Source organism: Dendrobates tinctorius, unplaced genomic scaffold (genome assembly GCF_039654945.1).
Source record: "Dendrobates tinctorius isolate UK_male_01 unplaced genomic scaffold, ASM3965494v1 ptg000029l, whole genome shotgun sequence".
Lineage (NCBI taxonomy): Eukaryota > Metazoa > Chordata > Amphibia > Anura > Dendrobatidae > Dendrobates > Dendrobates tinctorius.
In genome coordinates, this window is record NW_027361697.1 from 54,775,845 (window position 1) to 54,790,579 (window position 14,735).

The 14,735-nt window shown below is 46.8% G+C and overlaps 1 long non-coding RNA gene across 1 annotated transcript in view; it reads right to left on the bottom strand.

The window, feature by feature from the left end:
* Nucleotides 1-5,061: 5,061 nt before the first annotated feature.
* Nucleotides 5,062-14,735, bottom strand: part of LOC141085731 (uncharacterized) — a 31,957-nt gene continuing 22,283 nt past the window's right edge. The window contains exon 4 of the long non-coding RNA XR_012231396.1: nt 5,062-5,345. This is a non-coding gene — a long non-coding RNA (uncharacterized lncRNA). The remainder of the gene's footprint in view (nt 5,346-14,735) is intronic.

Genomic DNA, 14,735 nt, shown 5'->3' on the forward strand with positions numbered 1-14,735 from the left:
CTCTTCAGATTCAGAGGGACAAAGAAGTTGCGCATCACTGCATACTCCCTCTTCTTCACATTCAGGAATGCTGCTTGGCTGGCCCCCTCTTTCCAAGCCAACAGATTCCGAGAACAGAAGTAGAGATTGTGATGGCTCCTGTCCATGTCTCTCTGACTGCCTGGGCACTTTGGCAGGTGGTGAAGAGACAGATGGTTGCTCTTCGGTGCTCTGACCCTGAGAGGATGCGGAAGTAATTGAAGTCGATGCGTTAGCTGCCATCCATCCGACAACGGCTTCAATTTGTTCCTCCCGCAGCAGTGGGGTACGTTGAGGTCCTACAAAGCTGCGCATAAAGGACTGTTGCCTGCTAAAACTGGGGGATGCTGATCCACTGGTGCCCGCAGCAGGCCCAGAATCCCCACGTCCTCTACCTGTAGAATCCCCACGTCCTCTCCCTGCAGAATCCCCACGTCCTCTCCCTGCTGAAACTCCACGCCCACGCCCACGCCCCCGCGCCTTACTCCCTGCCTTCTTCATCTTGCAAGACTGCTTAAGATAGGCAAAAAAGGACAAAGGGGGGCCTTAGTGTGCTTATTCCTGAACAGCTGGTTACAGGTACAAGAAACACTAATTTTATGAAGTGTGTGTGTGTGGACTAGACTTTAATAGGAGCTGATGTGGCCTACACAAGTTCAAAATGTAGTGTTTGGTGAACTTTTTATGTGGTTTCTTTGTTTGAAACAAACTCAAAGTATGAGAACAAAGAATTGAAACTGATAGTATCACCAACTTTTTGGAGCTATTACAATGCAGGCAGGTAACCTACAATGCAAAAGATGAGGCTCCAAAAAAATTGGGTAATACTAATCTGGCTGCGCCGGCAGGGCACAAGCCAGAAAAAAAGGCTCCTCTATCTACTCCTATATAGTGTTTGCAACCAACCAATGTTGATGGATACGGATGGATGCACACTAATAGGAGAAGAAAAAATGAGCTGCACTCAGAGACAAATATGTGTGAGGCAGTGACGCACGTTGAGCGTCCTACAACCAGACGTAGCTGCAGGACACTCTACTCAGCGTGAGCTGCACTCACACACAGTCAGAGACCTCTCAGACAGCCGTCAACAGTGCAGCTAAGTGGGCACTGGCACTGACAGGCTGCAGAAAGGCTCCGCTGTGTACTCCTATATAGTGTTTGCAACCACCGTAGATGGAGACGGATGGATGCACACTAATAGAAGAAAAAATGAGCTGCACTCAAATAAAAATATGTGTGAGGCAGTGACGCACGCTGAGCGTCCTACAGCCAGACGTAGCTGCACTCACTCACAGCGTGAGCTGCACTCACACACAGTCAGAGACCTCTCAGACAGCCGTGAACAGTGCAGCAAAGTGGACACTAGCACTGAAAGGCTGCAGAAAGGCTCCGCTGTCTACTACTAGTGTTTGCAACCAACGTATATGGATACGGATGGAAGCACACTAGATTGAAATTATTTAAAAAATGCAGCTCAAAAAATAAAAGATGTATGAGGCAGCAGTGATCACACTGGGTGGCCTACAGCCTGACGTGGCTGCAGGACCCACTCCACAGCGTGAGCTGCACTCACACAGCCCTTGCAGACAGCTGTGAAAACAGCGCTGCTAGGGAAAAGCAAGCTACAGTGGTGGTTTATGTAGCCTGGATAAAGCACAATATTGTTTTTAGAATCGCTATTTCTAACTGTCCCTCACAGTCTTCTACAGCAGCCTGTCCCTAACTGAATTCACAGCAGAGTGACCAGAAATGGCGGCTGCGGTGGCTTTTATAGTGCATCATGACATCATTTCGGCAGCCAATCACAGCCATGCCAATAGTTAACATGCCTACATGCCTAACAGGATGTGCCCACACTTCGGAGGATTCCCATTGGCTTAATCAAAGCAAGCAGGCTCATAGCATGATGGGAACTTCCTATTCCGATTCCGATCCCGGAATCCGATATGAAAAAAGTATCGGAATTAAGTATCGGAATTCCGATACCGCTGATATCGGCCGATACCCGATACTTGCGGTATCGGAATGCTCAACACTACATGTGACCCTTTGGCGCCGTTTTTTTGAATTCTTGTTGTATATAATGTCATGTCGGATGCTGTTCACACCACAGCATCCGGCAGGCAGAGGTAGTTCCACCTCCAGCCACTATAGCCTCAGTGGCGCCGGTTTGATCTTCAGGCTCTCGGGGGTTAATCCTGCTGGAGACCAGGTTGGAAGGTTAGTCACGCCCACGGTCTTTAAATAGTCATACTGGCATATGGGCGTCGCCGATTATAGCTTGTGTTTCATACCAAGTGGTTCCGGTCTGGAGTGGAGGTGTTCAAGAGAGAGAGATTCATATCTGGTGTCGTATGATCCGTCGTTATCCTTTCTCCTTCCCATATTTGTGTTTAGTTGTGCCCTGTTCACATTACTGTTTATTCCTGTGTGTGTGCGGCGCAGTGCAGTTTAAGTTCTCCCTGTCTGTCATTATTTGTGTGGGAACTTTGGTGGTGTGACTCCTCACTGGGTGGAGGGTGGAGGGTTAAGTGCAGGGCTGAGCAGGAGATAAGGAAAGGTCGGAGGCTCAGGCATTTGCACCTTCAGCAAAAACCCTGGGTTGAGGGTCAGACAGGGTTTCCCCTAGTAAAAGGGACACCACAGGGGCCCCGGGTATTTCAGCCTTAGTTGAACTAAGCCCCCGTGACATTATAATCGGCCGATAATGTTTTTTCTGCCCTCGGACTCATTTACGATGACCCTGACCGACTGGCTCTAGCGGAATCTAAAATCCGCGCCCTCCGCCAGGGGGAGCGCTTGGCAGAAGACTATTGTTCGGAATTTCGCCGCTGGGCTGTAGACACACAGTGGAATGACCCAGCACTGCGGAGCCAGTTTATTCATGGGGTATCAGGGAGGGTGAAACAAGCCCTCCTGATGTATGAGACTCCGGCATCATTGGAGTCTGCCATGAGTTTGGTGATACGTATTGATCGCCGTTTTCGTCAGGGGGCACAGGAGACGCTACCTCTGGGGGAAAACAGAGGTGCAGGTGTGGTTGAAGTAGATGAGTCCCCTGAACCTATGCAGATTGCTGGCGTGGCACAGGTTCAGCCTCGCGCTCCGGGGTTCCGGAAGCCCGGAGCATGTTTCTACTGTGGTAAAGGAGGTCATTATGTTAATGTTTGCCCGGTACTACCTAAGAGGGTCACACCGGCGGAAAACTGTTAAGCTCAGAGGGTATGGAGGAGACCCAACTGAGCGTATGCATATCCTCCATGATGGTATCTCAATGTATGCTCCCTGCCAAGGTTATTATCGCCGGCAGAGAGCTACCTATATCAGTGTTTGTGGATAGCGGTTCCGCCACCAATCTCATAGATGAGGAGTTTGCACACGACGCCGATGCCACCTCCAGTCATGGTGGATGGCGAGTTAGAGTTCGAGGTCGCCAAGGTGGTGGACTCTCGAGTAGTACGCCGTACTCTTCAGTATTTGGTGCACTGGCGGGGGTATGGTCCAGAGGAGAGGTCTTGGGTTCCAGCCTCAGACATACATGCGGATCGGCTGGTCAGTTCTTTTCACCGTCGTCATCCGGACAAGCCGGGTCCTATGAGTCTTGAGGGCCCTGGGGTCCCTCGTAGAAGACGGGGTACTGTCATGTCGGACGCTGTTCACACCACAGCATCCGGCAGGCAGAGGTAGTTCCACCTCCAGCCACTATAGCCTCAGTGGCGCCGGTTTGATCTTCAGGCTCTCGGGGGTTAATCCTGCTGGAGACCAGGTTGGAAGGTTAGTCACGCCCACGGTCTTTAAATAGTCATACTGGCATATGGGCGTCGCCGATTATAGCTTGTGTTTCATACCAAGTGGTTCCGGTCTGGAGTGGAGGTGTTCAAGAGAGAGAGATTCATATCTGGTGTCGTATGATCCGTCGTTATCCTTTCTCCTTCCCATATTTGTGTTTAGTTGTGCCCTGTTCACATTACTGTTTATTCCTGTGTGTGTGCGGCGCAGTGCAGTTTAAGTTCTCCCTGTCTGTCATTATTTGTGTAGGAACTTTGGTGGTGTGACTCCTCACTGGGTGGAAGGTGGAGGGTTAAGTGCAGGGCTGAGCAGGAGATAAGGAAAGGTCGGAGGCTCAGGCATTTGCACCTTCAGCAAAAACCCTGGGTTGAGGGTCAGACAGGGTTTCCCCTAGTAAAAGGGACACCACAGGGGCTCCGGGTATTTCAGCCTTAGTTGAACTAAGCCCCCGTGACATTTAATCTGTGACAGTTCTGTTTGATCATATATGTCATCCCCTGAAGAAGAAATGGTACACATTTCGAAACACGTTGGGAAATAAATGGATTAATCTTTCTACTAAATACTGGATTAGTGAATTTATCTGGTAGCGCACAAAAGTCCAAGAATTTATTCCAAAATCTGAACTCTTGTCTGAGTGACATGCTTCATCTGTCCGAAATCTCGCGTGACATCATTCCAAGTGGCGGTGCGTGCACAGTTAAGTCATGATGATGGAGGGAGAGCTCTATGCATCTGTGTATGCGAAACCCTCTATAAGAAATTGACTGGCACAGGGAGTGTTAGCACCTGCATGAGTTTTCAAATGTAGGAGGCAGGTAACTCAAATAAGCGTGACCTGTCAGTTATGGAGCTTCAGACGATGGAAGATGGAGGGAGGATGGAGCGCTGTACGTACAGGGCTAAGCCTGCTGGACTAATTGTGTGTAACATTTGGATAATGGATTACCTTGAAATGGAAGCAAAGATAACAATATAGAGTTTGAGTTAAACATACTGTACATAGCTAAAATCAAACAAGCAGTGTCTGACCATGGTTCACGCAATATGTATACACTGGAAAGTTTTTTATAAATGAGCTAAATTCAAATTTAAATTTATGATTAAGGTGAAAAACTCTCAAGAGTAGACAGACTTCAGGTGGACATTTACTCGGTCCACTTTTCTGTCCATTTATCTTATTCCTTATGCTTGTAAAGACTTCCTGAATCAACATAGAAAGATCTTATAAAACCAGATAGTACAGCACAATACAGGGTCTTTATCAACTGGTCTCGTTAGTCAACACAGAGTAAAATATTGGCAAGTGTAGTGATATAGGTTTGTCAGCATGATCAGACTGATAATAAATAATCAAAACCAATGTGACTTTGTGTCAAAGAAGACAACTCAGCATAATATAATAAAAGCACAAACTAATATTCAGTGGGTGGTGACTCCGTATTGTCATTAGATGCCCCAAAGATGTTTCACAGTGTGGAGTGGCGCTATCTTTGGAAAGTGTGTTCTTGGGTTTCCCTGGTTGTACTGAGATCCTGCAAAGTACAAGTAAACAGTCAAACCGCAATAACATGGTAAAATTGAACAATTTACAGACTGCAACATTGATTTAATGTCTCCATAGTATTGCAAAACTTCAAAATGATCAGCTTTCAATGCGATCTATTGGTGGACTGAAACACAATCTGAATGTCCATACCAGTGCAATCATCTATATTTTAAAGTGATAATATATTAGTCAGTGGTTTATCTGGTGTTATAGCATTGGGAGGGCTCCGCTATTTAAATCAATCAATATTTTTATTAGCAATTGTTCCCACTTGGACTGGTATTTCAGTTATTAAGCTAATTTTTTTTTTCGTATCTTTATGGGTATTTTAGATGTAGTACAAGTGTATATTTTCACTTGTATTTATGAGTGTCTACAGCACCAATAATTTATACATATATCATGATATGATGAGCTTATCATCCATATTTAGTTACAGAAACTTTGTGGCGAATTTATTTTGGACATCCATTCCACAATAGTGGCCTCGGAAGAGGATATAATGCCTTTTGCCTATCAGACTTAATTGTTAAGTCTGTTTTAATACATATTAAATACAAAAAATCAACATACGGTAAAAAAAATTCCCATCTATTCAATGGCTTATAGCTCCTTTTTTAAGTCACAGTACGCATGCAATAGACTTGTAGTGCACTGCCAAAATTGGTGTAAAATGTTTGGGTTAATTGATACTTTGTCAAAATTATGAGCAAGCTACAGTACTGTGCAAGTGAGCAGTTGTAGAAAAATGCTGCTCAGTAAGAACGCTTTCAAATGTAGAAGTGTTTAAAATTTATTTGAATCAATTATTAAAATGAAATGTAAATGAACAAAAGAGAAATCTAAATCAAATCAATATTTGGTGTGTCCAAAGTGACTACCCTTTGACCTTAAAACAACATCAATTCTTCTAAGTACACTTGCACAGTCAAGTCAGAGATTTTGTACAGTTAGGCCTCTTTCACACATCAGTTTTTTGCCATCAGTCACAATCCGTCGTTTTTTGAAAAAAAAACGGATCCAGCGACTGATGCTGCTGGATCCATTTTTTTCTCATAGACTTGTATTAGCGGCGGATTGCGACGGATGGCCGCACGTTTCATCCGTCGTTCAACGGATCCATCAGAAATTCTTTGTCTGTCGGACGGAGACAACGGACATAGGAACGTTTTTTGTCTACGTCGAAAAGTCAGACAGCGATGGATCCAGCGCCATCCGTCATTGGCTATAATGGAAGCCAATGGGAACAGGATTCGTCGCTGTCCGTCAAAAGACGGAATCCGGCGACGGATTCCGTTTTTAAAACTGTGCATGCCCGGAATTATTTCTATTCCTTTAATTTAACCCATACAGCTGCATTTTCCATTCTGGCACATATAAAATCTCTCTCTATCACTCTCCAGAAGCCAAGGGATAAAGTTTACCTCAAGCTGCTGTGACGGATCCGTAAAAAAAAATGATCTGTCACATCAGTTTTTCACAATCTGCACAGGATCCGTTTTTTTCCAACTTTGACGGATTGTGACTGATTGGAAAAAACTGAAGTGTGAAAGAGGCCTTATAGTCTGGTTTATGAGTCCTCAATTATGCCAAGTAGGTGATAATATTGATCATCATTTTCAGGGAGGGGAGAGGTGCTGCAGCAGTGACTGTAGCCTCTGCCCCTGATGATACTTCATTCATCTGCCCCCTGATGATACCAGCATGCACTGGGATTCTCACACAAAGAGTCATCAAAATTAAGTTGTAAAAAAAAGCAGTTCGGTAGTATAGTTAGGGAAAGATAGGGAATTTTTAAATAAAGTAGTTTAAACAATAGATTAGATTACGGCATTAAATAGATAGACATTTAGGATGATAATTAATTTGTATTTTGGAGCAAGCCTGAAACAAACCACTGCATAAAAGGCTTTAAACTGGGTGAGGAACATCAAAACCTTGCTACACAGATGAGGTTGTGGAAAATAGCCTCATGTCACAGGTCATAGACCATGACAAGACACAAGGTAGTTATGCTGGATCATCCAGATCTATCCCAGGTGAAGAATTCAAAGCAAACTGAAGGTTTCAAGCTGTGCTGTACAAGCTTTTTTGAAGAAGCACCAAGAAATGGGCAATCTTGTGGACCAAAGACACAGTGGTTAGCTAAGGAAACTTAGTGAAGCAGACAAAAGGCTTATAGTGCTTACTTCTCTTCAAAATCCAAAAATGTCCAACAGTGCCATCAGCTCAGAACTTGTGACAACCACAAAAATACTGTTGGGAGAAGATTGGCCAGAATGAGTCTTCATTGAAGAATTGTGCCCAAAAAAACATACTTTTGATGCAGAAACAACGCTATCGATTAAACTATACACAAATACAGAGGAACTGGGGTGGAGAAAAATAGTAACAGTTGCTCTGGACTGATGAATCAGATTTTGAAATATTTGGCTGTAACAGAAGGCAATTGTTCTCCAAAGGGCAGGAGAGTGGTACAATAATGAGTGTCTACAAGTAACAGAGAAGTATAGTATAGGTTCCTTGCAAGTTTGCAGCTGCGTTTCAGCAAAAGAGTGTTGATTTGGTCAGGATTAATGGTGTCTCCAGGGCTAAAAAATCCTATAGCATACATTTCTTATAACTGTTTGAAAGTGGTGACTGAATGTGTGTGGGGAAGGTGACTTGATGGACAGACCTGACTGGAAGTAGGAGGGGACGATTTGTGCACTACAGACGAAGATTGGCAATGACAGAAAGGTAACAGCAGGGAAAGACAGAAAAGGGAGTGCAGTACCGAAATTTGACCACAAGATGGCAGGGCGGAGTGTAGTTCAGGACTTAGCATCAGCTTACGGCTATAGAAACTGCTTAGTCATGGGGGGGGGCGGGGAGATAGGAACCCAGGAGGGAAATTCCCAGTGAGAGAGGGGATAAATAGGACTGGCTGGGGTTCCAGAGGTTAGGCTAGTCCCGGGTGGAGCTCAGCAGAGGAAGACTCAGGACAGAAGATGGAGACCTGTGAAGAGCTCGACCAGGGGACTGACAGGAGAAGATAGTCAGGGTGGTGGCCCTGACACGACGTACCGCAGGACAGATGAGGCCCCGAGGGTACCGATTGGACGACGACCTCGGGCAGGTGAAGCGCTGGCGGTAGATTGGTCTAGGACAGCCCCAGAGAAAGATCTGCGAGGGACTTCATCACAAATAAAGGAAAGGTGAAAGGTACCCGGGCCTGGAAACGGAGAGCTGTAAAGGAACTGCGGTGCATGGCTAAGGTCGTCAGGAGGACGGCCAATAAACCCGGATCTGTTAAGACTCAATTCTGCCTCTGTCTCGTCTTTGCATCGTCCGGTCGTGGTAAGCAGTGGACCACCCCTCAATCCAGCCCCCTTACCACATGTGATCGGTGATACTTGAATATCAAGTCGAGTAACTGGGTGCTCAGATGAACTTGGCACTCGGCAACCCTTAGCTGGTGCTCAGAATTAATGCTCGAATCCCTGTCCCCCATGTTTGGCACCTGTTACCCAGCCAATAAACATGTGGGGGTTGCCTGACAGTCACTGCAATGCTGTAATCATCTTGGTAGTGACATTAATGTGATTGACTGACCGAATTACCTCATCAGAGGTTATAAAAGACCAGTACCACTACTCTTGGTACACTAATACCATTGTACAGCTCAGGCACAGCTCGGATTGGTGTGAGAGAGTAGTTGTCCAGGCCTGTGTGCACAGTTTCAGGAATCAGAATCATCTGGGGTGATACTGTTGCTGAACCACCGTACAAAAAGTCCTTCTAAGGGCTATCCTTGTACTTGGCTATTTCGATGCTATACATTCTACATTTAGGGACAGGTTCTGTAGCAGGTAGAGTGCCTGAATACAGCCTCTGGGCAGGGCTTAGGGCTTTGTCGTCCGTTGCTAAATAAATGGCTGCAGGAATTCCCCTTTTTTGGGGGTTGAAAAAATTGAATGTAATGACATCCATAGAGTTTTACCTGCTTTGTGTGAAATTACAGTGGTTTTAATAATAAAAAATAAAACGCTTTGCCTGCTACAGATAACCATTTTTTTTGTCAAAAAAATTAAATAATGTCATCCATACAGTTTAACCTGCTTTGTGTGAAATTACAATGGTTTTAAATAAAGAAAAGGTTGGGCTGCTACAGATAAATACATTTTTTAGTTCCAAAAATTGATTATTGTCATCCATACAGCTTAACGTGTGTGGTGAGCATCCACATCAAATAGGAAAAGGGGAAAAAAAACTGTGATCCAGCTCAGGACAAAGGCGGCTGCAGCTTTACAAAATTTTATTGGACAACTTGAAACTGGACAACTGATTGTAGGTTCAGTGGTGAGAGACACAGATCTGTCTGGTCTGCTGTCCCTCTCAAGAAGTCAGTGGCGGTGCACTGTTTGTCTCCTAGACAAATTAGCTTCTGCAACGCCTGTTGCTGCTTCGCTGAGTCAGCACTACAGAGCAAGGGAAAAAAAACTGTGATCCACCTCAGGACAAAGGTGGCTGCAGCTTTACAAAATTCTATTGGACAACTTGAAAATATATATGTGCTTTAAAAAAATATGTACATAGCAAACACCGAGCACACAAGTAGGAACGATCTACGCATTTTTGTAAAGCTGCAGCCACCTTTGTCCTGAGCTGGATCACATTTTTTTTTCCCTTGCTCTGTAGTGCTGACTCAGCGAAGCAGCAACAGGCTTTGCTGAAGCTAATTTGTCTAGGAGACAAACAGTGAACTGCCACTGACTTATTGAGAGGAACAGCAGACCAGACAGATCTGTGTCTCTCACCACTGAACCTACAAACAGGTATGGTCATGTGTGATAATGGCTGTAACCTGGTGGCTGTGAAGTTTGACAAACTCACACACATGCTTGGTCCACGTGCTCAACTTAGTGGTTAGGCGGTTTCTGGACACATACACAAATTTGCCAGAGCTACTTGTCAAGATACGCCATGTGACCTCCCATTTCCGAAAGTCAGATACATCTGCCACCACACTGGCAGTGCTGCAGCAGTGCATGCAGTACCAGTTCACCAACTGGTGTGGGACATAACAGCGTGCTGTAAATCCATACTGCACATGCTGGCAAGGATTTATGAGCAGCAGTGGCAAATTTTTGATTACCAGCTCCAACACCCCTTGCGGTAGTCTGGGCAGCCTTCGCACAAAGCAATTGAAGAGTGGCCATGGATGTCTGACATTTGTGCTATTCTTCAAGACTTGGGGACTCCAAAAAGATAGTGAGCGGCGATTATGCCATAAGCAGAGCAATGATCCCACTTCTATGCCTACTTAAATAGTCACTGCTGACAATTAAAGGTAAAGCTATGCATGCGGACCAGGTAGAGATGGACGAAGATATAACACAGGGAGATACTACCCAGCCTTGTGTCATCTGCACAGCACGAATTGGGTAACGATGACGAGAAGGAGGCTGAGGAGGAACAGGAGCTGGTTGCTAGTGCACACAGAAGCTAGTATCCACACAATCTACATCTTGTCTATCCTACATGGATATGCTGAGGAGGAGAATGAGGAGGAAGAGGAGGAGGTGGAGATGGAGAGTCGTCATCATGGTGGAGACAGGGAAGTGTTGGCTGTAGGCAACTTGGCACATATGGCCAAATTTATTTACATCTGCCTTTCCCATGGCCCTCATGTAATATTCATCTTGGCCAAAAAACTTGTTGCTCATCCTGCTAGACCCACGCTACAAGGAGAACCTTGCATCTCCCCTTCCTGAGGCAGGAAGTCTAGTAAAACTGTGCTATACCAGGAGGCCATGTGAAAAATATGTTGAAAAAGTTCCCATCAGACAACACTAGCGGTAGAGGCAAGGAAGACATATACCAGGTACTGGAGAGGCAGTGGTATCCCTCTCGGCATCCAGACCCTGATGACCGGGTATTTTTGACAAGGAGAGAAAAGTTTTTAAAGATGGTCAAGCAATACCTGACCAACCAAACCTTCTGTCATGCCACCGCCGCTGCCGCCTCCAGCTCCTGTCTCTCTGCCGCCGCCGCAGCCACCTCCAGCCTCTCTGCCGCTGCCTGCATACATCGTGCCACCTCCCCCCGAGCCCCGCTGTACTCACCAGCTCTCGGCATCCTGCCCTGGCTCCTGCTCCTGTCATCCGTCGGGGGCACGCGTGCACTGAGTTCAGTGACATACGCGCACCCCGTTGCTAGGCAACGACGCCTGTCAGCCCAGCCTCCTCCCCAGCCTGCTCCATGGCTTGGAGGTTCCTGACCCGGAAGTCCTGTGCGCACTCTGCTTATCAGGCCGCCTCTTCCTCCAGGCTGTGCCTGACCGTCATTTGTGCATTACAAGTGATTCTGGCCCCACGTCCTCTGTCGCTCCTTGCCTTCTCTATTGCTAGCCCTGTCGCCTTGTCTGTGCCATCACGCCCTCCGTGTGCTTTCTCCTAGTGCCTGCTCTCCAGTGTCTCCGTATCCTGCCCATGTTCCCGTACCTGTGTTCCAGCTGTGTCTTCCTGACAGTGACGACCATCTGTCCGTGTTCCTGTGTCCCAGCCGTGTCTCCCTGCCAGTGTCTCCACCCTCTCCGTGTTCCCGTGTCGCAGCTCTGTCTGCCACCAGTCTGCCTTGTCCTTCGCTTAGGTTTCTTGTTCCGTCCCCAGGTACCAGCTGCCATGGTGATAGTCTCTCTCAGGCCTGCCCCTAATGCTCCCTGTATAGGGGGCAGTCCACCTGGTCCTCTCGCCCGGGGGAGGTTTGTTATCATGGTCCAGCGGGTCCACCCATCAGGCCATGGACTCCGCTGGTACCTCTGCCCCCACCCAGAAGGAACTGCTGTTCCTACGGGAAAACCAAACCCGGATCATGGCTTTTCTAAAGTCCATGGAGTCCCGTATTTCTGCGTTACAACCCACGGATCCAGGGAACGCGTCCCAGCTGGCTAGTCTCCAGCAGGAACTGGCCCAAGAACGCGACACCCAGGCCCACATCCTAAATTACATGGCTTCCGTGGATAACCGTCTTTTATCCCTGCAGTCTGCCGCCTCAATTCCTGTTCAGTCTCCTGTGCCACACCAACCACCCCGCCTGACCAGACCTCCGCGGTATAGCGGAGATCCCAAATTATGTCGGGGGTTCCTCAATCAGTGCCAATTGCACTTTGAATTACTGCCACTACAATAACCCACCAATCGGGCTAAGGTGGCCTTTGTAGTGTCCCACCTGGAGGACGAAGCTCTGGCCTGGGTGAACCCCCTCTGGGAGCAAGATGACCAACCCTCTGGTCTCCCAGGTTGCCACTTTTCTTGAGACTTTTCGCAAAGTCTTTGACAAGCCCAGACGCGTGGCCTCTACCACAGAGTCCCTTTTTAATCTCCACCAGGGCACTCTCTCGGTTGGCCAGTACGCCATTCGCTTCCGTACCCAGTCCTCTGAGCTGGGATGGAATAATGAGGCCTTGGTGGGAGCTTTTTGGCGCGGTTTGTCTGCCCGGATCAAGGACGAGCTGGCAGGTCGGGACACGCCAATGTCTTTAGAGGACCTAATTTCCCTCGCAACGCGCATTGACTTGCGTTTTCAGGAATGCTCCCGTAAAGCCGCCAGGGAAAGGAGACCTTCCTGTCTATCCTTGGTCACACGCAGTCCACCCCGTCCGCGACTCACTTCTACCTCCTCGGCCTCGGCACCTGAACCCATGCAGGTAGACTGTTGTGAGTTCATTCTCCCCTTCACCTTTGATGTCTGATGAACTCCCTCTGCTGGTGAAGAGAGGTAGTGAAATTGATTGGGATGGGAAGAACCTGTCATCTGAACAGGCGGAGTGTGATTGGACATCTGGAATTTCTGAGTGGATACAGTATAAGGCAGCCGACGCCCTGCAGGGCTGCTGGTGATCCTTTCTGCTCTGAGCTCTTGCATCCAGCTTAGTTCCTGTCTACTAAAAGCTAAGTTTTTGCCCTGCTATTATTCCATGAGATTTTGTCTGGTTTCCTTAGTGTTTGTATTCAGCCAGTCCTGGTTGGGACTGTCTGAATTCCATTTTTGTCTCTGATCAGTTGATCTCTTTGCTCTGTTTTCAGAATATACCTGAGTGCTGATATAGTGATTTATTTCCCTATCAGATGGTTGGGACATTTTTGGTAGGGTTTTTTGCGGATTGCAGCCAGCATCTTTTCTGTCCTGTCCTATCTAGTTAGTTGGGCCCCATTGTTTGCTCAGCCTGTCTTTCTGTCTGTGTTTGTGTTTTCATCTGTTTTTCCCCGACAATACATGTTGGGGGCTGTCTATTGCTTTGGGGTCTGCTCAGGGGCAGTTTAGATTTCCCCTTTCCGGCTTTAGGCTTATGTAGTTCTCCGGCTGTGACAAGGGGTCTCGGGCACCGTAGGAACCCCCCACGGCTACTGTTAGTTGTGGTGTATAGGATCAGGTGTCTGCAATCCGATAGCTACCAACCTCTCCTGTTTTCTGGACTTAGCTTGTATTTTTGTTTTCCCCTCCTCCGGTGACTCATTCACAACAGAATCACCAGCCATACCGCAGATTCTAGGGTGCTCAATAGCAGGAAGGAATTGTAAAAAAAAAAAAAAAAAAAGTGTCAGAATGTTTTTTTTTTGTGTATATTTTTTCCTCTATTTCTCTGAGGCCGTAGGGGGAATTTTTTCTCAATGGAGATTAAGCAATTGTCTGATCGTGTGGAGCAGCTTACTGCTGAAGTGAGGGGAATTTCCACCTATCTTGCTCATTCACATGCTGCTGAACCAAAGATCCCTTCTCCTGATGTGTTTTTTGGGGATCGGTCTAAATTTCTGAATTTTAAGAATAATTGTAAATTATTTTTTGCCTTGAAGCCTAATTCATCGGGGAGCTCCGCGCAGCAGGTTAAAATTGTCATCTCTTTGCTGCGCGGCGATCCCCAGGATGGGGCGTTTTCTTTGAAACCTGATGATCCTATTCTGACTGATGTGAACGCATTTTTTCAGGCCTTGGGGTTGTTGTATGATGAACCTAATGCTATTGATCAGGCTGAAAAGGCCCTGTTGGCATTGAGCCAGGGTCAGGATTCAGCAGAGTTGTACTGTCAAAAATTCCGAAAGTGGGCGGTCCTTACTACCTGGAATGATGGTGCCTTGGCAGCTCTCTTTCGGAAGGGTTTGTCAGAAACCGTAAAAGATACTATGGTGGGATTTTCTGTTCCCTCTGGTCTTGACGATTCTATGTCATTAGCCATTCAGGTTGATCGGCGTTTGCGTGAACGCAAAACTGCATGAGAGGTGTTGCCACCTGTTGAACAAATGTCTGAGCCTATGCAATGTGATAGAGTTTTGTCTAGGGAGCAACGTCAGGAGTTCAGAAGGCGTAATAAGCTGTGTTTTTTCTGTGGAGATGC